The 23,300-nt window shown below is 41.9% G+C and overlaps 1 protein-coding gene across 6 annotated transcripts in view; it reads right to left on the bottom strand.

The window, feature by feature from the left end:
- RNF152 (ring finger protein 152) overlaps positions 1-23,300 on the bottom strand; it is a 39,915-nt gene that overhangs the window by 5,728 nt on the left and 10,887 nt on the right. The window contains exons 1-2 of one of the 6 annotated variants that reach the window (XM_058832893.1): positions 1,730-1,839; positions 1,138-1,593 (exon numbers count right to left, since the gene is read on the bottom strand). The exons of 3 other annotated variants lie outside the window; for them this stretch is intronic. The gene's annotated coding sequence lies outside the window, so the exon portion shown is untranslated. Of the gene's footprint in view, positions 1-1,137; positions 1,626-1,729; positions 1,840-23,300 lie in introns of those variants that run through there. 2 more of the 6 variants (XM_058832895.1, XM_058832897.1) reach the window with 2 other exon arrangements.

Here is a 23,300-nt window from a genome sequence, read left to right as displayed (position 1 = left end):
TGGAATCTAATACAATTCACAGATGATTAAACATCATATAACATTTTAAAAGGCTGGCTCTGGGGCATACTGATGTAGTTAACTGATCACTGATACAAGGCCTCAAAAACTGCACAGACTTACATGGATTTAGGCCATCTACTTGCCATACAGCAAGGTTATAACAGAATTTCAGCAAGGCAGTGCATCGACAATACTTCACCTTTACCGAGAAAGGTTCATTATGTAAACTCCCCAAACACATTAGCAAGTCTTTGGCAGTATTACTGAGTATGTATGATTTATGAAGAAGAAAGAATCATTCGTTTCAGGTGCCCTTAGGCTGTAAAGGAGATGGGGTGAGACGGGAGTGCTGTTCTCAATAGGAGAACTAATTGCAAGAATCATGTGCCCACAGATATGGAAGGAAATGTGTGCTAGAGCCACTTCCAAAAAGATAATTGGAAGAATTTCTGCTACAAAAATTCAGCATCAGTGAATGTTTCTCACAAATTCACATTTGGACAAAACACACTCAGGCTACTGCAAATGCCCAGGATGTACTACCTGATTTCCCCTGAATATCCTTCACTAAATGATCTTATTTATTTTTAGGCTGTTCTGTAGCACTAATTACCATAGTAACTGAGAACAGCACAACGAACAATTAATTTATTCATCAGAACACCCTTGTTAAGAGACAAGTATTATCATCATTATATTCTTTCATCATCTAAGAAAGGAAGCACTGAGAGACGAAGCAGTTGGTCCAAGGTCATGCAAGCACCACCCAGATTGCCTCAAAGTTCCAGTACAATTTTATCACAGATCTACTTTTCACCTCATGATCCATAGGGCAGAGATGAGAGATTCTTTTCTGCAACAAAGCTCAGAAATGTACACATTTTCCCCTACCTCTTTCATCTAGCAGGATCCCCATGGTATGCCTGTGATTGGGGGGGCACGGGGGGGTTCATTAAACATATCAGCTTTTTCACAGGTTATGAAAAACACGAGAGCCAGTGCCCCAGAAGCTACATATCTCCACAGGCATAGTTCATCCACCATGCAGATTACAATAGAGACTATATGCATTTTGAGGGACATAAAGCTAACAATAAAACAACAAAGTAAATCCATTCTTCTCTCCAGAATTACCTGTTTTCCAGGAACCTTCTTGTAAGCCAGGCAGCCTACACCCACTATCCTTTCCATTCGTATTCACAATTGCACAGAAATAATGCAGAAGGAAATTATTTTAATTTAGCCAAAGTCTTAACCAGTGCAAGCTGTCACTGCTCCTTTAGCTTTAGTCCAGCCCTCGCCCAGATGAGCATCTTGGTATACAGAGTCCTGGGTGCATAAAGCCACAAAAAATAAAGTTGACTGAATCTGTGAGTGTGACTGAGTCTGTAATATCCTATGAACCAGCACCAGGGGATCCATGCTGGCAGCAAGAGAACCTGCTATGGATGATCCCGACAGTACACATCAGACAGAACACCAGTCCTGGCTCTCAGGCAGCTGAGAAATCAGTGGTGGATCACAAAGAAGAAGCCTAGTTGCACGGTATCATTCCACAGCATTTACCTTAGAAACTGTCACCAGTCAGCCCTAGGAGGAGAAGACAGAGGCAGAAAGGTCACCTACAGGAATGTAATGACACGTAGACATTTATGGGTTTGAAGCAAAAACAGATCAGGTGAAAACACCAGCCTTTGGTGTTCAGAGAAAACAGAGAGAAACTCACATGCTGCTCCGTGCTCCATCTCACATCACCAGCCGTGCTGCTCCCTCTTTTTATCTGCAAACTTTGACACGTCCACATTCCCTGCCTCCAAAGACCTTATTTTGGTCAAATATGACCAGGATAAGCTGCACTTTGTTCCAACAGCAAACACTACTAATCACCTGCAACGTGCCAGGTCAGCAAACATTTCATCGTGCTGAGGCAGAACAGTACAGCTTTCTCTGTGATATGCTCATCAGACAGTTTCACATGAGGCACTTTACAAGTGAAAAACATTATCTGAAATTAAAATATTTCATAGAAATATGCCCATTTCAGACAGGCTGAGGCAGGGAGTGGACAGCTTTCCTGCCTCTCAGCAGCCCTCTGTGCAGGTGATCCTAGAGGCCAGGAGGTAGGAGCATGATTTGGTCCTCACCAGCCCAACTCTGATATGTCTGCAGGTTTTTGACAAGGTCAATTGTCAAGCTGTCCCAGAGCTATGGCTCTCTAAATGTTTTGGTCCCCCTCCATGGTGGCAGAGCACCCCCAGGGGCAGCTCTGCCCTGCTGCAAGGAGTGTGATGATACTTCTCACCATTCCTGCTGTTCTAAATTTCCCTTCTCTCCATGAGGAATGCACTAGCAGGATGAAACTGACTGTGGTCCTATCATGTCTGAAAATTTTCCAGCGCAGGATATAAAAAGGTTCCTCACATTTTGCAAATAAACAGAATCTCTAGCATTCAAGGCATCCCAGGAAATGATGCTCATTTCTACAGCCCACTCTGAGCACAATGCTTCCAAGGCCATTAGCACTTCTTCAGTTTTGCTGGATGCTCTTAATTATGCCTGACTCAATTCTAAACCTCAGGATAAGAGGAATGAGAAGCCAGGTTTTTCCACTACCAAGTGAGAGATCCTTTTGCTGTTCATGAAGAATGGCAGTGGAAGGTGTGGTATGAAAAGAACTCTACCTCTCAGCCCTGAATAAAAGCAGCACCAGTAGCTATTTACAAGCAGGACATAAGGGGCAAGTGGTTAGGTAGTTGGCAAAGACAGACTTAGAAACTGCTTGCCTAACTTAAAGTGAGGTCACAAGTCACTCAGGCCAAAATCCCACAAAATATGGGGAGGAGCTACTGGCACTTAACTCACACTGGGTAACACCTTTCAAATGCAATGTTAAATCCTCTTTCTAAGGGATTTTCATTTACATCAGTATGACATACTACTGTGGCATTCAAACTGCTGAGAGAGGTATGAAGCACCTGATGACTTAAATTACAAATTTTACTCTCCCATTAGAGCTTTATGCTTCATCTGCCATTGACAGAATTTGCCTGGTACCTAAATAGAAACTTAATTAAAAGATTCTTCCCTCCCTCCCCTGAGGATCTGGTATTAGACTTACAAAATACACTGTAAAAAAAAAAAAAATTAATTTTAAATAAGGCTCGAATGCAGACTTTTCTCACTGATACAGGTCAGTGGGTGACTGAGTCTATTAAGACACTAGTCTATAATTACAGGAGAGAGTGCTACAGCTCTCCAAGGTCATTGAGTGGTTTTTGATAAAACCAGGATAAAAATCTACCTGCCTATGAGCCCAAACAGTAAGGAAAGGAATCAATGCTCACATGTTCATACACTGCCTATACAATGCAAAAACTGCAAACTCGATTTCACACTTAACCTCAGGAAACAAAAGCCCTTCAAGTTTTAATTGTTGTGACTGCTCTGTGTTCCCACCTTGTATTCCCCCACCTGCTTAACATGGTTTCTGCTCTCTGCACTCATCCAGCTCAGCTTCCCCGAGGACACAACTATGTGACCCATGTCCACACAGCTGCTCTCAAGGCCTAGAAGTAAGAAACTGGAAAATATTTTGTTAAAAGCCCCACAACAAGAAGTAAGGAAATTCTCTTCTTTCATACACCATAGTTGGTTGAATAAGGTCTGAAAGAGATTAGAAGGGCACAGGGAGCTTTGTTCATGTTTTTATCTTCCTCCTGCAATCCTCTAAGTGGGCAGCACAAAGAAGTAAAGCCCCCTGTTTATCAACAGAGAATGCACAACTACTGTGCCAAAACCAAACCACCACTTCCAGGAGTTTATCTTCACAAGAGAGGGGAAGATAGCCAACTAATATACCTCCTCAAGGTCAACGGCTCTGTCATTTAGTAATACAGACAAATCATGATCTTCATGAAGTTTTGGCCTCTGGTAAGTGCTACAGATACTCCAGTCACAGCACTGGTCATTCAGGTTTGCAGGTTACATCAAAAGGAACTGGAACTGATCCAAAAGCTCCTTTCTTATTGGAAACTAATCATTCACCCTGTAACATTCTGTCAACTAGTAATATTAATACCACCCTCGCTTCCTGGACTTTGGGAACAGGCCAACTCTCGCTGCAAATATAGATCACAAGCAGAGTTAGATCAAGCCTGAAGTGCATAATATTGATTATTTCCTATTTCATGATTTATCTCTCTGTCTTTAGACCTGTAAAATCCTCCAAAGAGATGCAGCAGGCTATAGCAGAAAAATAAGTACTTCCAATACTTTTTCAAACCACATTTCTACCTGTGACTATACACTCCACAAACTCCAGTTGAGACAAGTTATGAAGCACATGACCTGGGGTTATCCAGGGAAGTTAATGGGATGACACATGCTCTTGAGGTCAGCTGCACATTTACATACTTAACCCAATCCAGCACCACCACCAGTACAGAACCCAGTGCCAGAAGCCACAGGCAGATCAAGGTGATTTCCAAGTGCTGACACCTTTGCTTTCCCTACACCATGCTGAAAAGGTGTGATCTGAAGAAACACAATGGCAACCTTCCCAAAATAACTGCAACTAAACAAACTGGTTACACATCAACTATCCCAACCAGCTCCACACAGACACACAAAGCCCCAGTACTACCAGGTGAAACTGCAGATTAGTGATGAGACAACAAACACAACACCAGGAAAGGCTCCTGGCTCTCTCCATGCCCATGGATGTGGGCATTGGCATGCCCATGACAGCAACAAGATTCCCAAGGATGGACTTCTAGAAGCCTTGAACAGAGCAAGGGGATTGGCACCCAGTCTCTCCATCATATGAACCAGCACATGTTTTCTGACAAGTATTCTTGCAGCTAAGCAAAGGTGCTCTCCCAAGGGCAATGATCATAACTCAGCACTACCACAACCCTCTCCAGTGGACTGAGATAAATTACAGCTCTGGGAACCTGAGCTCAGAGCTGCTACTCCTTCTGCTGTGGCAGACACGCTGCCATGGGGACTGGCAATTGGCTGCTCAAATGCTCAGGCATGGGAAGATGAACTGTTCCTGCCCATATTATGTGAAACCCACTGTTGCTTTCCTTCACAGAGATGGTACTCAACTCCAAGAGCCACTCCTGCACCTGCATGAAGTTTATCAGACCTGCCAAGTTTTATTACGTTGAATTTAATTATCTACAGTGTGTTTGAAAGTTTAGGCCAGACATGGCCATCATACTACTGCCAGTCAAAATCTGCTTTTGAAACATCCTGGTGTGAAAATACCCTCCATTTGGCACCACTTAAACTAACAGTTTACAGCATTTCTGCTGTATGAAGGAGTGCAAATGCTCAGAAAGGACTGTGTTAAGCCATATTAGAGCAAAACAATCAAAGTGAAGCAAACTGCTTCACACCTTTTAATTTTGTGCTTGGTTCTGCAGTCCTTGCAATGTAAGAGCAAAACAAACTTCCTGAAGGAAACTAGCATTATGCTGCTAATGCTCAACGCATCATCACAATCCTGATAGTCTGTGGCCACAGTGACTCCCAGACTCACAGGAGTATGGGCAATCAAGTCAATACTCTGTAAAAAGAAGGCTGCTAGTCCCGTTTATCTGCAGAGAAGCCTGAAAACATAAACTTCAGATCCCACTTAGGTAGTACCCTTAAACTTCAGTCTCTGGTTTGCAGACCAGTGTTGTGATTTCTGCATGAGAGTTAGAGCTAACTAAAGAAATGAAGTTTTAAGGTGAACAAATTCATTGGCAGTTTCAGATCAAATTACGCCAATACTTTCTCCTTCAGCAAAAATGGAAATTTCCACTAACACCTCAGCTCATTTCAATTTCCATTTGACTGTTTTCTTTCAGAAGAAATTTATAAAAAGGTAATGTAAAGGGCAAAGAAAGCTTTTTGTATGGACTCTGGAATAATTTTTCTTCTGATATGGCCAGCCACTGGCTGAGCCAGAAGTGTCTCTCGCACTGCTCTACTGTCTAGTGACACACCATGATTTTTTTTTTTTCTTTCCTAGTCTAATAAAGGCAAATGACATACGCTGAAACTATCAGATGTGGTTCTATAGAAGTGTGTTTTCAACAATTGTTATTCAGCTTTTTTGGTTGCTGTCTTACAAAAAAAATCTCAACATACAGCATTTTCAACATACAAGTAACATTTCACAATGTGACCAAAAGCTGAAGAGGACCTATGTGGTCAATAGGATTGCTGGTTTTTACAAGTGCTTCTTGTAAAGAATCTGAAGGATCGTACAGCAAAAAGGCAGATGGGTCATCGATTTCTTAAAAATAAAAGAGAAAGTCACACTCATCCCAATGTTCTTCAGCACACATCTCAAGATCATTAACTACTTTGGAGGCCTTACATCAGAGAAGCCTTAACACACATTTCCAACATGTATTTCACGTTGAATGCAGTGTTCAGTTCTGGTCCTCTCACTACAAGGGTAACATTGATGTGCTGGAGTGTGTCCAGGGAAGGGCAGTGGAGATGGTGAAGGGTCTGGAGCACAAGTCTGATGAGAAGCATCTGAGGGAGCTGGGGGTGTTTAGCCTGGAGAGAAAGAGGCTCAGGGGAGACCTTACCACTCTCTAAAAATGCCTGAAAGGAGGTTGTGGTGGGGTGTGGGTGGGGCTCTTCTCACAGGTAACAAGTGACAGAACAAGAGGAAATGGCCTCAAGATGCACCAGGAGAGGCTTAGATTAGATGTCAGAAAAAAATTATTCACTAAAAGGATTGTAAAGCATTGAAACAAGCTTCCCAGGGAAGCAGTGGAGCCACTGTGCCTGGAGGTATTTAAAAGATGTGGAAATCTGGCACCTGGGGACATGGTTTAGCGGTGAACGTGGCAATGCTGAGTTAATGGTTGGACTCAATGATCTTAAAGGCTTCTTCCAACCTAAACAATTCTGGGATTCTATTCCATGCAACATCACACAGAATAGCAATTAGGAACCAAAGAGGTGCCTTAGAGACAGCTCAGTATGGAAGGGAAAAGGCAAAAAATCTAGAGCGTGTTGCACTGGATGTGATTATCTAAGACATGGTGTGAATACACACAGCTTTATGCATATCTGCAAGATCTGACCATATGCCACTCATCTGAGTTCTTTACCTCATTTTTGTTATAGCATTGTATCTGTGTCTTACAGTGGCACACTGAACATTGGCAATGCCAATGTACACAACCAAACTGATGCCAAAGGCACTACACTGATTTAATACACATTTAGGCTTTGACCCACAGATGGAAAAACTGTGTTAAAAAACAGAATCAAAAAGTGCCTCTTTTATACTGCCAAAACAAGTTCTTGGCTAGGATTTTAAAAAATTCAGCACTGGACCCAGATCTGTTTTGTGGCACAAACTATAGTATCTCTTGCTTTACAGCCAAAAGGTTTTCAGAATTATTTTACTGACTTAATTTTTACTTTTTAGAGTTGAGTCAGTGTTTTCTTAACTTTTGCCTAAGTGCCTTCATTGTCAGGTGTCTTTCAATGGAATAGTTACTGCTTTGCGGTTTTTTTTGCCAACCACAAAAATGATCCAAACATTTTACTAAAGCAAGGCAGAAATTCACAAAAATGATCCAAACATTTTACTAAAGCAAGTCATAAATTTTAAAAAAATGCTTCATGTTTTGCCAAATAACAGCATGGAATGGAAAATTAATTTTCTATTTTTTAAACCCCTCCTTCACACTATGCTCTTTATTTTTTAAGCCATGAAGCCTCTGCCAGTTTCTTTCATACCAAGCTTGCAGAACACCTGCCAGAGTGTGTTCTTTGCCAATAAACAGGATCCTTAAGTGCCACGATGATTAAAAAAATAATGTAAAGATCAATACAAATAATTGGTACTGTTGTTCCTATTATTTACATTCATGCTTCTTTACTCTGTTCTCATCTTCTGGAGCAGCTGCCTCTAGCGAAGAGCGAAGAGAGAAGAGCCAGCAGGTGGCACTCCAGAATATAAACCACCAAGCACGAGGGCTAGCAGAACCAAGGAAGCCAGTTCTGCTTGGCTCACACTACACCTTTATCACCTCTCAGGAGGTTTGGTTTAGGATGACCATCTCCACCTTCTCTCTCCCAAACAGCAGGAAAAGTGCTGCCAGTCCCAGCTTTTACCTTGCTGCTGGATGGGATGCACCAGCAGACTGGAATGCACCTTGTGCAGTCCTTTCCAGAAGCAAGTAAGGGGTATCAGCACACCCAAAGCACTGAGCTCATTATTCTCTCCCTGACCAAGGGGAAAGCTCCCACAGGGCAAGTAGAGAGGCTTTCCCACCTTGTGCATGCAGAAGTGCCAGCACCGTGCTGCCTCCCCCAGTCTGCTACACTCCTCCCAACACAGGACAGAGCTGAAAGAATGCTGGCTTTTTCTGCTTTAAGACAGCACCACCAACAAAAAAACAGATCCCAACAATCAGACGACCTGTTCCTTTGTGTTTATTTTTACCTGTGCCCTACACACACACACCAAACAGCAACAGCACTCACACCTACATGGCTAGGAAGTGTCACTACAGATGCTTTCCCCCAAGGCACCAGGGTGAAGACACCCACTCTGCTCTGAGCCTTCTGCTTTGCCCCAACACTTGTACCCCTCCCACAGCAAAGCTAGTCACCCTAACATTTCCTCTAATCAAACACTGACTGCCAGTAAAACCTCTGTCTAGATCTTCCAGCAGCCAGAATAAATCCACCTCAAAGAGCAGTGGCCCACCTGGTTTCTGCATCTCTCATCCAACTCTTAACAGCAATCACTTATTTTGCTCCTGCTGAAAACACTCCCAATCCTTTAATGCTCAAAATTAGGCCCTTTAAAACACCGTGCAACTTGAAGTACACAGAAGGAGGCATCTTTAAACCTAGAAGGATTGTGCCACTCTCTTAGAAAATGAAATTTTAAAGAAAAACTGTAAGACAGTTGTTTTATCCAACTCTGGGCATCAAGCACAACAGTCAGCCTTTAGAGAGGTAATGAATCGCTTCAGTTGACAAAGATACAATTTTCATATCATTCTATCCTGGAAAAATTTAGAGTTTAAAAGTACTGAAGTGTCATACAAGTGGGCAGAAAAAAAAAAAAGCCTGCATTTTTATCAAAAGTCTTTAAGAACTACCTAAAACCTATACAAACATGGAAAATAACTAGCCCTCTTACAATAAGCAAAGTATTTACTGCTTAAACTCTCCTTAAAGGCAAAGCTGTATCATAGGATCCATCTGCTCATGTGAAAATAGCAGAAAAGATCTGTCATAAAGTAATTTCCTTTCCTCTCCTGTATATGTCAGTGGATCACTGGCATTTCCCTGCCCCCTCCCTCCGAACTGGACCCCAAATATAAATAGACACAAAACTGGAAAAGTTTAAGGTCATATCTGTGGATATGAGCAACAAATAAAACCGAAGTAATTTGTCCTTCTTGCAGAACAGGGCCCACAAGGAATGCCATGATATCCACTGCACTTAGGAAATTCCTTTGTATTTAAAATTTCACTCATTTACTCACAAGCTACAAACACCTTTTTTCTTGATGGCTCACTAGTATCACCCACTGAAAGAGGCATAATTCAGCGCAAAGTTTATGTGTTACATGCTCTGCACACAAGTTTGCTCAAAACATGTTTTTAGAATAAGTTGTCTTTAATAAACAAAGATGGGTTGACGGCATGGAAAGAAGAATGAGGCAACTGCTCATGCTTACTCTGCCTTCCTAGCTGCTATCTCTCTGTGGATACACCATAAAATATTCACCTATGGAAAACAAATTATGAGGCATAACTGTAACCCATACCCAGAGCAGCAATGAGGTGTGTAACTGCCTGGTTAATACCACAAGTGTTTCCAAGTTCGCAAGTCACACAGCTGCTGCTCGAAGAACTTACCTGGATCTCCTGCTTCCACGGATGTCCCTGAACACATGCATGGATGCTCTCCTCAATATACCTCCCACCTGATCAGGAAGCAGAACTAAGAGGTGATGAGGCTTCAGTATTCTCCTTGCTATTAGGTGCAATAAACCTCCATCTCTAGTGAGGAGACAGCACTTAGTGTGGACTCTCAGGAGCTTTAATGTTGCCAAGCAGCAAAAAGCAGGCAAGTGCACTTTAAGTAGTTTCAGAAAGGCACACAGAATTCTCTGGCACTGACTAGTCAATAGACATGAAAAGGGTCAATCTCTTTGTCAGTTCTGTGATTCTGTGAAATTTGGAAGAAAATATCATATTTCATGGAAGTGGGACACCAAAAGAGGAATACTAGAATGAAAGCTTCTTGCTTTAAAGAAGCAATAATTTTATCCACCTATATTATTTTTTTAGCTTAATTTTTGCAACTCAAACTCAGATTTTGCAAGCAGACTTTCAGGCTCCTCAAAATAAAGAGCACAGGTGCAAAACACAGGTGAGGTGTACCATCATAAGGATAAAGGAGTAAGACCTCTTATAAGAAAAAAAAAATCATTAAATATTTTCATTCCCATATGTTGAGTGCATAACCACCCTAAAGAAAGCAGTAAAGGTCACTGAAATGCACAGGCCTTTCCTGATGGAAAAATGCTATTGTATATTGTTTAAAATGACACAAAAGAAATCAGCATGAATGTTAGAAAATGAGACCTTGAAAGGAGCGAGTTGAAAAACTCCAATTCAGCATTATATTCTGATTTTAAAATGCACAAGTACAGGTTATGGACCTCTGTGTCCCTCTTCATTTGAAAAAGCAACAGTATTACAATTTTATTAAAGGACAAATTTGTAGATTCTTATCACTTCCTAAAATTGCTAGTTCATGATCCTTAATTTTTTTTGCTCTCATTTCATATCCACCCATTAACATAGCAGAGAGTTTCTCCAATGGACAACATAAAGGAGTTTCAGCCAGCAGAGGAAGCAGCAGCACACGGATGTAAACCTGTAACACTGGAAAAAGTGAATCGGGTTCCTCAAAGTATGAAGGGGTTTTTGCTGCAGCTCCTCCAAGAGCTACATCCATAAAATTCCTGTAGTTGTGGGATTATGTTTCCACTGCCCCTCACCAAAACCATCACCTTTGGGTCACACTAACTCCAAACAGAACAACACAAGGAAGGAAAGCCAGTATGCCACACAATTCTAACTTTCCTTCAAATAACTCCTCACTACCATAAGTAGCCCAGTTCACACCTTCTTGTGTCAGGGATGCAGCTGCATCAGAAGAGATCTGCACAGTACATCAGTACTCCAAGAGGTAAATCATTGTGAGGGAGCTTCTTCTCTAAACTGCTTTTGAACATGGGCAAAATAAAGTCTTAAAATGCACACCTTCTTACCAAAATGCTTTTCACTTATTTATCTTGCTTTTTTGCAAAGATATTCAGGAGCACCAATACGATAGCATGAATTAATTTATTTTACGCATGAAAAGAATTATAAATTTATACATGAGCTTAAGGAAATGTATCACAGACATTTTGCAGGTGAACATACAATTTCCTTAAAGCTGTGAAAACCAGCCTGGGTCCAGTTCTGCCAGCATTTCTTTCTGCCACTGACCGCTCCATATGAAGCGGTACCACTGAGCTGGGTGAAGTTCCTTTCACAGTAACTGCTCTCAAGGGCAGATTTGAGACAGACTTGCCCAGGAATCCTTCCAGTGGAGATGCCGTCCTGGTCAAATTCCCAAATGCCAGCACATGTGACATGTGCTGTCTGAGAGGAACAGACTTTCCCAACCTTTAGATAAAGAGGAGGAAGACTAAATCTCAAACATTCCCCAAAAGCTTTCAAAGAAGACAACCACTGGATTTTTTAAGACCACCTCAAAATCATCCTGACATGCCCTAGATTTCATGATCTATTTTAAAATTCCCTTTCAACTACTATTACTTGTGTTTTCTGTAGAAATCACACAAACAGGGAGAGTGGCAGCTTGCAAGAGATTGTAAACTGAAAGGCAGAAGACACCGTGAAATTGAGAGGATTAAAAAATCCAAGTTTTTGTATGCTTGAAGACTTTCAGGAGGGTCATTTTTCTTTCCAAAGGCAGTTGCTAATTAGCCAACCATAAAAGTAGCAGTTGTAAACAGTCCTTGTAAAAATAGCTCATTGCTTATTGAAAGCAAATTTGTGAGTAACACAACTTCACTGAATTCTAACTAATTTGCTATTGCTGACCAGCTTCTCTCTTCTAGATATCCTTAAACTTCATACTGACACATCTACTGACTATCAGCCTGTTCAATTAACACAATTTCAGCATTTCTACTGATTTCTATTTTAAGAGGGAATCTTATCTACTTCAGAAAGTAAAATCTGAAGTCTAAAGAGTAGTTTATTCCTGTTCTCAGTCTAGCTCCATTCCACATGTCAGAAATATTTATTCCAAACAAGAGGTCACCTCAGGCAAATCATATCACATCCCCTACTTGCTACACTTTGAACTTACAACTAACTGCAGTATCCTAGAATCACACTTCACTAGTGTGGGACAAGCCCCTGAAAGTGGTGCTTTGTGCTTGCAAATTAAGCCAAGATGATGAATTAAAAATACAGAAAAGTGAGTTGTCATGAAAATTTATGAATTTTCAAATTAACACCTTATGAATTATATGAAATGAACAGCTATGCCACCTGCATTAAGGGAAGTGGTGTCTTTCTACTAAATACTGGAAATTTGGCAATCCATTTTCAGAACTGTGAAATGCTGCTCACTCCAGCTCAAGGTACTTGCATACAGGATGACCCTTGTTCCCAACCTCCAAAACAGGGATTTGGTTTCTCAGCTAGACTGTATTTCCCATAACCACAATGGCAACTCAACTTTAAAAGAGGAGATGGAAGTCAGTTATAAAGCCAAACCCCAAGGGAAGAATGGGAAATAAAGTATGCTAATTACAGTTCCCATGGGATACGGTGTTAGCATTCCTAAATCTAATACTTCAGGTCTATTTTTCAGTGAAAGGATATTGGGGGGGGGGGGGGGGGAGGGGGCAGTGTCCCTCCATAAAATAAACCAATGAATTGTGACAAAATTAGGATGCAGAAAAACTCTTCCAGAAGGCAATGCAGGGCAAATCTTCAAGCCAGCTTAAAAACCAACTGAAGAGGCAAACACAAGCTTCACCCTTGTACTGCTCAGAAGCTAAGGAGGAGGGATTTTTCCAAGAACCTTTTTCTTGAACCTTTGTAGCAATATATCCCTGATCCCATCCTTCACCATGCAGTTCTTCCCATTTTTGCCTTAAAGGACAATCACTACACGGGACTGGATCTTTACACACTTAACTCACCAAAACCCCTCAAGGCTTTAGCTAGTTTGCACCAGCCTGACAGAAAGCCCTTGATGTACAGTCTTCATGGTGGTGCCCCAGTGCTTGACACTGAAGTGCAATGGAATTAAGAGAGGGTCACAGCTTCTGGATGCTGCAAGCTCACCACTTCCTCATGCCACTAACACCTTGTCCTCTAAAAAGAATATAAATGTCAAGGCTTAGCAATGGGACAAGATAGCCAAAACACAGCAAGTACCTCATTAAATGTGGGGGGGAAAGCAATCCTTTTCATCATCTCCAGGACCTTTGTGCAAGTTACCACAATGAAAAAAAAAAAACAAACAACAAAACTATTCAGAGAATTAGGTACAAACAATCTAGCCTGATGCAAAAACTCATTATTTCAACACAATCCAATAATCTAGCATATCAGTCATGCTGATAACCTGTTCTTTTCAATGGCCCCTTGTTTTCCCCCTTATTCTGAAAAAAGGCTATTCCAAGCTGCAATGCACCTGGAGAAGCAATGAATGTGTCAAGCATGCCTCCATCACAGGGCAGGCTCACCTATGCAAGGGGCTGGCTTGAGAATTACTGTAGTCTCTCCAAGAGGTGCTTACTTTCCTCAAGGAAGAACCTCAGACCAAAGATAATGTTTAAATTAACCCTTTTGCAGACAATCTTTCAACAGAATCTCAAGAGTGGCTGCCTCAAAGGGATCTGGGGCAGGTAACTAAGAAAGTGAGTCTGTTGACTGCAGGTTTAAATTCCCAGTGAAGATTACATCACCACCATCAAAAGCTTAGGGGGTACTACTTTAGAAAAAGTTGAAACATCCATAGTTGCAATACTGGGTCTGCGATCTGCAATTTAGAAACCACTGTATTACTACAGTTATGCACTGGAATGAGCATCTAAACTATTAATACTGACATTAATGGAGATCGCAGCTTTACCTGCACTAGCAAGATCTAAGCTGGCCTAAATTGAGCTTCAAACAAGCCTTCAGTTCAAATTGAGCTGTATGCAACAGGGTCAGGACTTCCCCAAGCCACATGCCAGTAGCAGACTCAGTGAATCCACAGAAGAACCTGAGTATGCTCACAGCAGAAGGAAACTTTTCTTCACTAAGGGTGAATCTGACTAAATTACAATATTTTTTCACTTCTCCCAGATTAAAGTTTCAAGTACAAGGAATTTCAGTAGTTCAGGAGAGCTTCACCAATGTCTCCTCCTTAACCCCATTCCACTTTGAAGCGCATAATTCAATATCCAGGTCAGAAAGGAAAAGTGAGTGTGAGGGGAAGGAAGTTCCTGTCCCTGCTCCAATCAATGTTTAATTATTTTACATTAAAAATTAATTTGAAAAAGGGCTAGAATCCAGGCAGCCTAATGGGTTTACCTATGAAGAGAAAAAGATCTATAATCAAAAGCTGCTAGACAAAGGTGGGAACGCCGCCTTAGTTTCCTTTGGCCTGAGCATCAGACCTCAGTCAGAGAGAGCAAGCCCTAGCTCCTCCACTGCTTACAACTCAACAGGAAGGAATACAAAGAAGCAGTTCAGCTGATTTTTGTGCAACAGAAAGAAGGATACTGACTCACAAGTCCTCATCTTGATCCTCCCTTGTAGCCAGTTAGTGTGTGTCCTGATTTAGGATGCCAGCTTTTGCAAATCCCATTCCACCTTTTCTCTGGGCATTGCACAAGAAACTTGTTATATGCATCCCATAGAACACAGAGCCCCCAGAGGTTTGATACTGCAGTACTTTAAATCTTTTGTGGACCAACTCTTTTGCAAATGTTCCCAAGTTGCTTTAATGTTTTGAAAACCATGTGATTAATGCTACAAATGACAGCCAACCCAACTGAGCCGAACATTGAACATAAAGTACTGTACCTTCCCATCCACTGTTCCCCCTCAGCTGAAAGAAGTCAGGAGAGTGCAGAGTTTCAGATACTCATCTGAAGCCACAGAGAGAGTGAAAAGTTAGTCAGTATAAAATAAAAATGGAGCTATTCAGAGGCATTTCACAAGCAGAAGAAAAAAGTCAGCAAATAAATTATCTGTAGCAAACAGCCCACATGCAGTTAGTTTTTGATTTAATACATCTCAAGAAGAGGACAAGCTAGCATATTTTCTTGCCAGTTAATGAAAGCCCTACAAATAATCATACTGCCATAAAAAGGTTAAAGAGGCTGGGTGGGCGGAGGCATTCTCTTTGCAGAATTCAGGAGCTGCATCTCCTGTGCAAACAGGAAGCCATGACCTAGGCTGTCCCTCCGGCCAGGGGGCCGGACAGGGACTCACTGGGCTGCCCATCCAATCAGGCAGCACCAAGGCAGCCAGCAGCACATCAGCTGGCAGGCAGGATGCTGCAAAGCTCTGGGAAAAAACCTGCCCCAGCATGGCCATCATTCCCTGAACACGGGGGTTCAGCTTTTAAAATTAAAGCACGTGTGACTGTGTCTCCATCTCAACCACAAGCGTCCATCCACAGCAGACATAACAAAAATTAATTTTCAAAACAAGCTGCTTGATTACTTTTTTGTTATTTTATATGATTCTTCATTCAGAGAGTGGCACCATTACTGCCTTCAGCTAAAGGCACATGTGAGGGACAATACACCAGGCAGCTTTCACTGTGTGAAGTGAGGGTAGACAGGAGGGGGTTTTCTTTCTAGAAGCAGATGAACTCCCACTCAACAGTTAATTCAGACTCTAAGCTATTTTCACCAATCACTTGAAAGTTAAATAATTATCCCATTTAAAGAAATCTAGCAATTATACTCTCCCCCCCTCCCCAGCAGCTATTGCTCTTGTGACAATATTCATCTTGTCCATGATGTCTATTATCTGCTATATAAATATTGATGATCTGAGTAATTGCTGTTCTGTAGTTATGCTTCTCAAAGATATAAATTTCTCTGCCTGAAGTAGGCTGCTGACAAAGTGCTTTCCTCCTTTTGCATGGCAATGAAACATTACTGGAAGTGTCACTGGGAGGGGAGGGAAGAAATTAAAAAAGCAGCGAGTAACAACAGCCTTTGAAGAGGAGAAATTATGTTTGTGCTGGGAAGACCAAATAGTAGCAAAGAACAATGAGTTATTCAACCATCTTAAGTTTAGCTTACGCTGTGCCAACACCAAGCACAGCTGAAAAGGAAAGCAATCCTCTGGACTCAGCGCTGGCCACCACTAAACCAGGCGGGCCTAGTATAGAGACATGTTGTGTACAACACCCATGCTGTACCCACCCCATGGTGGCAGGAGTTACCACTTCTCGATCAAATTCCAACCAGAAAACCAAGCCAACCTTGTGCTGGAGGAAGCACACCACACTGAACATCATGCTGGGACAACCAGGCAGTGTTTGTCCAATGCCACTCTGTAAGCTTTGCCAGCACAAGGCCAAAGCGTCACACAAAATAAAGATGGTCTTGACGCAGCCCAACATTCATCCACGGACACCACAGGCACAAAACACAGCATTGCTTGGATATGTTTTTACTGGTTCAGTGCATTTGCCCAGCAGGCTCTGTGAACTTCCATCACTAAAAACACCCCACTGCCATGTTCTAGCTCATCTGATCATACTGCCCTCTGGTCTGGCAATACAAAGACCTGATTTTGACAGAACCCTCACAATGGCACATGGCCTTACACTTCCAGACTTGAAACTTGCCTCTGGACAGTAAACAGCATGTGACAGATGAAAGCTCTTCCTTAGCAGACACAGACTTCCTACAATACAAAACCTGAGTCTGAACCTCTCAGTAAAATTACCCCTCTGGAATTATGGGTCAAAAGATGATTTTTTTCAGCCATGTAAAATTTGGCAAAGTTTATACTAAGAGAGTTTCCTTGTAGAAATAATCTAAGGTCTTCACCAATCATTTACAGTATCTGGAAACAAACACTGGATGAAGACCTTTATTAATTTTTTTTTTTAATCTTTTGTACTTATATATGAGAGAGAAATTAAGAGGGAACTGAAAATCTGCCTGATTTACATCTGCCTTACTGAAGTTTAGGAAATGTGTGAAGAGGACGGAGAAGGCATCAGGAGAAAAGACACCAGACTCCCTACGGGAGCTGGAGGCCAGGGCAGGGGCAGGAGGTGGGTAGGGACAGAGAGTGAGCAGGAAGTGAGGGGGAACAGAGATAACATGCAAGCAACACTGGTGTGTCCAGAGGTGGAGAGAGAGGAACTGAATGTTTGTAATGAGCAAAAGAAGTACATCTGGGAGTCTTATTTCTCTGTTGCCTTGTTCTAACAACTACATAATAAGCCACTATACATAATCACAGCAGCCACAATTTTTTTATATATATTATATGCACATGAACAGACTCAAAGTAGTTACTAAATACTCATACAATCTATCTTCTCCCTGCAACACTGAATGTTAAGCCATCTGCTTTTTCAGTGGATCCCTTGTCATATAATTAACACCCCTTCCCGTTTCTTTCCTTCCCTCAATTTCTACAATGCTTTGGGGTTTGAATGTTACAATCTCTCATCAGAACTGCTGTACATCTCTGGATTTTGAAGGGAAGTTGCTTCCAGCAGAAAATTAAAGGTTGAGCTCTTACCAGTAACTCTGGGCATGCTTAACTAATACTAAGCCACATAGCATAGCCTAATTAGTCCAATAGGTCTTTTTAAAAAAATCCACATGACCTCAGTTCTTACACTGAGTCATTTTGGAGATCAGTTGAAACAGAGCCCTGAGTAACTCTGTAACATCAACAGCAGGCTGCATGATTTGAAGTGGACTGGCTCCTAACTACAACAATCACAGAACCCCCACCATCTCACCTTCATTTTTTTCCCCTCTTCTATTTTTAAGACAAGATATAATCTAGTGATCTCCAGCAAGTAGCCTGTGTTAACTACATGGCCTCCTATACTCAGAACTACTTTGCTCATGTGCAGATTAGTTGTAACACATGCTATATGCACATGGAATGCTCTAGTGCTAATGCAAATTACTTTGCATGTAAACACAAAATGCAGGTGGGCCAAACCACTAACTGCCCATTTCACAAGCACAGACTTCATACTCTCAAGCTTTTGCATGCATATTAATTTCAATGCACTGAAATGTAAAACCCCTTTAAGAAATGTGCCTCAAATCTAAAGTGTTCGCATTCCTGAGTCACTAGAAAGTGAAATTATTTTCTAGGTCGTCCTTAATCCCTTGTTTCACTGTGAAATCACAGTCACATAACTTTACTAAAGCTATGTCTGTCCAGCGCATCTCTTCCTGCACAGCAATGTCAATTGGGAGTGTGACAAAACACCATCTCCACACACCACAACTTCATGGCCAAATTTCCTCAGAGAGGATGCAAACCAGCAGTATTCCCAGCTCAGTGTGTTTTCATGAAGAGAGTAGCGAGCTTCATCACAGCTGTGCCAAAGTCGCTATGTCCACAAAAAGAAATGCTTCACTGGGTTTGTATCCTGCTACAGTCTCTCTCACGGAGATATGAAAATGCAATTTCACTATAAAAATAAGTACAGTGGAGTGAATAATTTCTTGCACTGGGCACATGGCCATCTAATTTCATTGCTTCCAAAAAGCCACTGTACGAAGACCTAGGAAGCAGACTGTGTGGACTGCAGACCCTGCTTCTCCAGCTCTTTGGGTTTGCCTCAGCTTTCCCGGGGAGAGCAAGGGTTGCAGTGTCTGTGCCTTCCAGATGCTGAGCACCCTTTCTCAACAGGTAAGGGCAGGGGCACCTCCCTCTACCGGTGCAAGATCTGTAAGGAGGCCTTGCAGTGGCAGCCAAGGTACCAGGAAAGAGGGAGCCTTGAACTGTGATGAAGAAAGAGCTAAATCATCAACATGCATCCTCAAAGTAGCAGAGAGACCTGTGTTGTTTCAGGAGGAGCAGCACACCTCCTCGTCTTTCCCTTTGATAGAACAGAACTACTCTGCACCAGCTTTTTACAGGGAAGGTGTTCACATGAAGAGATTTTGCCAATACTTGGGAGTTCTGTGCTTTACAAAGCTAGCAAAATCCAGTCAAAAGACTGACAGAAAGCGTATGAGAACTATTCTAATTAAATTTATTTACATTATGTACTTCTGATACAAAGCACCAGCTACCAAATACATCACCCAATAATTCAAAGAAACCTAATAAGCAGTTTGAGATTGCAGGCAGTCCGCTGAAATTGCTACTCCTACAAACCTCTTTCTTCTTGATTTTTGGCTACGGAAGGTAACGTGCCAAAAATCTATCTTAGAACAGAAGCTGATGAAATGGGGGCATTTACAAAAAAAATAAAAAGGCAATACAATACAGTTCATGAACCCACGTGTTTACCAAATGAACATGTTTAGCTATTTCCTTTTATGCAGCGCTAGAGAAATGCAACTTGCATTTCCTCTGTTTATGATTCTTGCGACTTAAAACCTTCTCTTCTTCAGCTAATGCCTAGATGGCCCCCAGTTAGCACTTGGAGAATATTCCAAGAATATTCAAGTTCCAGATAAACACATGTATCCTGACACACAAGACTAATCCCCACTTCCTAGGTGCACTACAAACAAACCACATTTCTGTTTTCAGATGAAGCTGATCTTCAAAAGCTTTAAAAATGTATTGAAAAAAGACCAGCAATAAATTTGGGACTGCCTTGAGGAGGAATAGGAGTGGTCATTCCTCTTTGTACTTCTCTCCAAATGTTGACAGTTTTGTGTTTTTTTTCCTTTTTTTCTTTTGCAGTAAAGCTCAGCTGGTTTAAACAATTGTCTTCAATGTTCACACAAGAGAAAAGAGGAAGAGCTGATGCAAGAAGCTTTTCCTTTTGGGCAGTTCAGAGCTTTCAGTGCTCTGGCTTATGTTTCTGCCTGCTTGGAGCTTCAAATGGAAAACTCTCATGAGACCCACTGGAGGTCACAAAATGCTGCCAGAAATCAGATGCAGATAAGATGCACTAAAGAAGCAAAACCCCCAAACTATCTGCTCCCTGACATTACTTTTCTTTTTTCTTGCCTGCAAATCTTGCCACAATTGGAAAAGTGGCAAGAAAAGAAAATGTTAATGTGGTCATAGAGTAATTACTTAACCCAGGTTTTGAAAGTACAGTCAAGGACTTTCCTCCCTTGGAAAAGACACATTTCATAAAAAGTTCAGAATTTCTGTCATGTGCGGCAGTACTGAAACACTCAAAGTTTCATCCACCTAGACAACTGCATGCATCCCCTTCACTGAACAAGCAAGCCATGCTGAAATATAAAAGGATCTGCATCTATCGCAGGATGATTTGATTTACAAAAGGGGGAAGCTGATACATCTCAAAAGTATGCAGCACATCACACCCATGACTCCAGACCCTCTTTCTGAACGCAGTCACTGGCTTTTGCTCAGACACGTGTCATGAAGGAAATGGAGAAGAGAGGCTCCTGAACTGTGACGCAGGTCAGGACACTCAAAGAGGTGCATTGCACACTTCAGAAGTAAGGGTTGCCACCACCTGTAGCACTAATTAATAGCAAAAAAAAAAAAAAAAAATTAAAAAAAGACAATGAGCTGAAAAAAATTAATTAGACAAGGCTATTCAATACCCTAGACTAGTTTTTTATATGAACAGCAACTGTGCTGTAAGCTAGAAAATGATATGCAGGGGCAAGAAAGTGGAAAATTAAGCCTTTGTTTATGTACCACCAGAATACAAAGTGGAATAACTTGCAAAGTTACTGCAAGTTGTTAGAATGCATCTTTTTCATACAAGTAGACTTACATAAATCACTGATTTTTCACTAGCCTATTTTTGGTAAGTCAAAAATCCCCCTATACTTGAGGGTTTTTCTCCATACATACATGTGGGAATGCCCATACAAAACATTTTCTTCAACCTTTTACTTTGCTCATTTTGCCACCAAGAGAAACATAGAAGGAAGAGGGTGAGAGAAGGAAGCAGAGAAGAGGGATATTTTTCTATTTTTCTTTTAAATTAAAAAAATAGGTGAAGTACATTTCTTTTCATGGAAGTTTTCTGGTTTGGGAGAAAGCACTTGCCATTTGATTAATTCAATCAACTAAGCATGTGACAAAATAACAAGAACAAATAGTTTTAGACCAAAGAGCCTGCCCCTTAGATTTCAGCTATTTTTAAAAAATGGGTGGTTCTATAGAAAGAAAGCCAATCATCAGTTGTAAACAGACATTCAGAAGATAAGAAAATCAGATCCCCCTGCACTACACTGCTGATCCACAGCACAGAGGAGCATCTAAGCCTCTGCAGATCACATGGCACGGCCGCCTTTGTTCCCATTTGGAAGCACAGGACACAATTAGCATTTTCCAGCTTCTCCTCCCCACTGCCACTGTGCAACAATTAAGCGTACGAATGAAGGTCTGAGCAGCAGCCCTTATAAATTACGCACACACAGAGATCCTTCTGTTTGAACCAATCTTCCACAGGTCTCTAATGAGAGCCATGAACACCATCTACTAATCATCTCATCAGTAATGCAAATAACCATCTTGACCTCCCATCAAGTGTCTCTCCGGCTGAAACACTGCGCCCTCAGCCTGCACAGCCCTGGGTGCCAAAGCTGCCGCGTCCCACTGAAGGAGCCCCGGCATGACAATGATCTGTACATCACACACACTGCTGAGCACAGCACCATGAGCCAAGGCAAACCCTCAGCTGCCCCAAGGGCTCACAGCCACTTCTGTCCCTGGCTCTGCACACCCCAAACAGCCAGGTACAGCAAAGGCAGGCATCTCGGATCTCACAGAGGACGCCTTGTTCAGCTACAGCAACGCATCTTCAGGCCCCCTAAAACAAAACACTGAATAAGCAACACAGCAGAACGGCTACACCACTGGCCTGGCAACTAAAAAATGGAAACATGACCTTGTTTTAGACACCCAGAGAGATCACACCCTGCTCTGGGGATGCCACAGCAGTGCTGCTATCCTGGAGGAACCTCAGGCCCATCCTATGCCCCCAGGCCCATCTCCATCCCCATCTCCTGCTGCTGAATAGCCCCTGATCCTGGTGCATCATTTGCCATGCCTAAGAATGTGGATGGACCCTGTTAGAGCACTTTGAAATCAAAATGAAAAGAAAGGCATTCTTCTGTGAAACATCATTACCACCCTGCCAGCGAAGTGTGAATTGCAAGAGCTTCCAAAATAAAAATAAATGTATTTCTATTAGTCCCTTACCCTTGGCATCAGGCCCATACTGCCAGTTCTCATAACATTTACAGGGAAACTGGCATACACAACAGTGCAGCAAACAAAAGGAAATTCTGTGAGAATCAGATCAAAACATACCAAACAGGGCTTGATACCACAAAAGCAAAGACAAGCTTCACCTGGACAAGCAACTTGTAGCTGCAGTCACTGACATTAACAGATCTACCATGAGAGAAGGAAAAAAAAAGGCTCCCAATCATCTGCAAAATAGCGTATTTCAGGTTTTCTTTTAAATAAATAGATTTGGAAAGTATTGCTAAGGGAAAAAAAAAGCTTAAAGGATTTAAATATTCCAAATAACAATGCCAGCACTTCAGTACTCCTGGTCCTGCTGTGGCACAGCTCAGCCCCCACCAGCAGTTCCCTACCCCATTGGAAGGAGAATTGCTGGGCTTCCAGTGCCACTCTCAGCAAATTTCTACTTTCTAAGCAGCAAGCATCTGTACAAGAGAAACCCTCCTATCAGCATTACCAGCTGTGCCCACAGCACAAACAGCGCAATTACGTACACTGCAAAATCTCTGTGTTTGCGTGTAAACAGTGCACTTCTGGAAAGGCAGAGAGAATATTTTCAGAGTAAACACTGCAAAGATTTTGTGTCCTTTAGGATGTCAGAAAGCCGCTGTGATCCACTGCTCATCTTCCCCACTTACTGCCTTGCTCAGCTAAGGTGCCTCTGGAACTCACAGGGATCACGACCACACCTCACACGCCTGTTTTCCTCTCTGCAAAAATGGGAGGAACTTGTCCTTTTACAGTAGTCCAGCTCCTTGGTGTGCTGCCCTGCCTACTGTCACCTTACA

Source organism: Poecile atricapillus, chromosome 2 (genome assembly GCF_030490865.1).
Source record: "Poecile atricapillus isolate bPoeAtr1 chromosome 2, bPoeAtr1.hap1, whole genome shotgun sequence".
NCBI lineage: Eukaryota > Metazoa > Chordata > Aves > Passeriformes > Paridae > Poecile > Poecile atricapillus.
The sequence above is the reverse complement of the archived record's forward strand: the minus strand, read 5'-3'. Positions and strand labels throughout refer to the sequence as shown.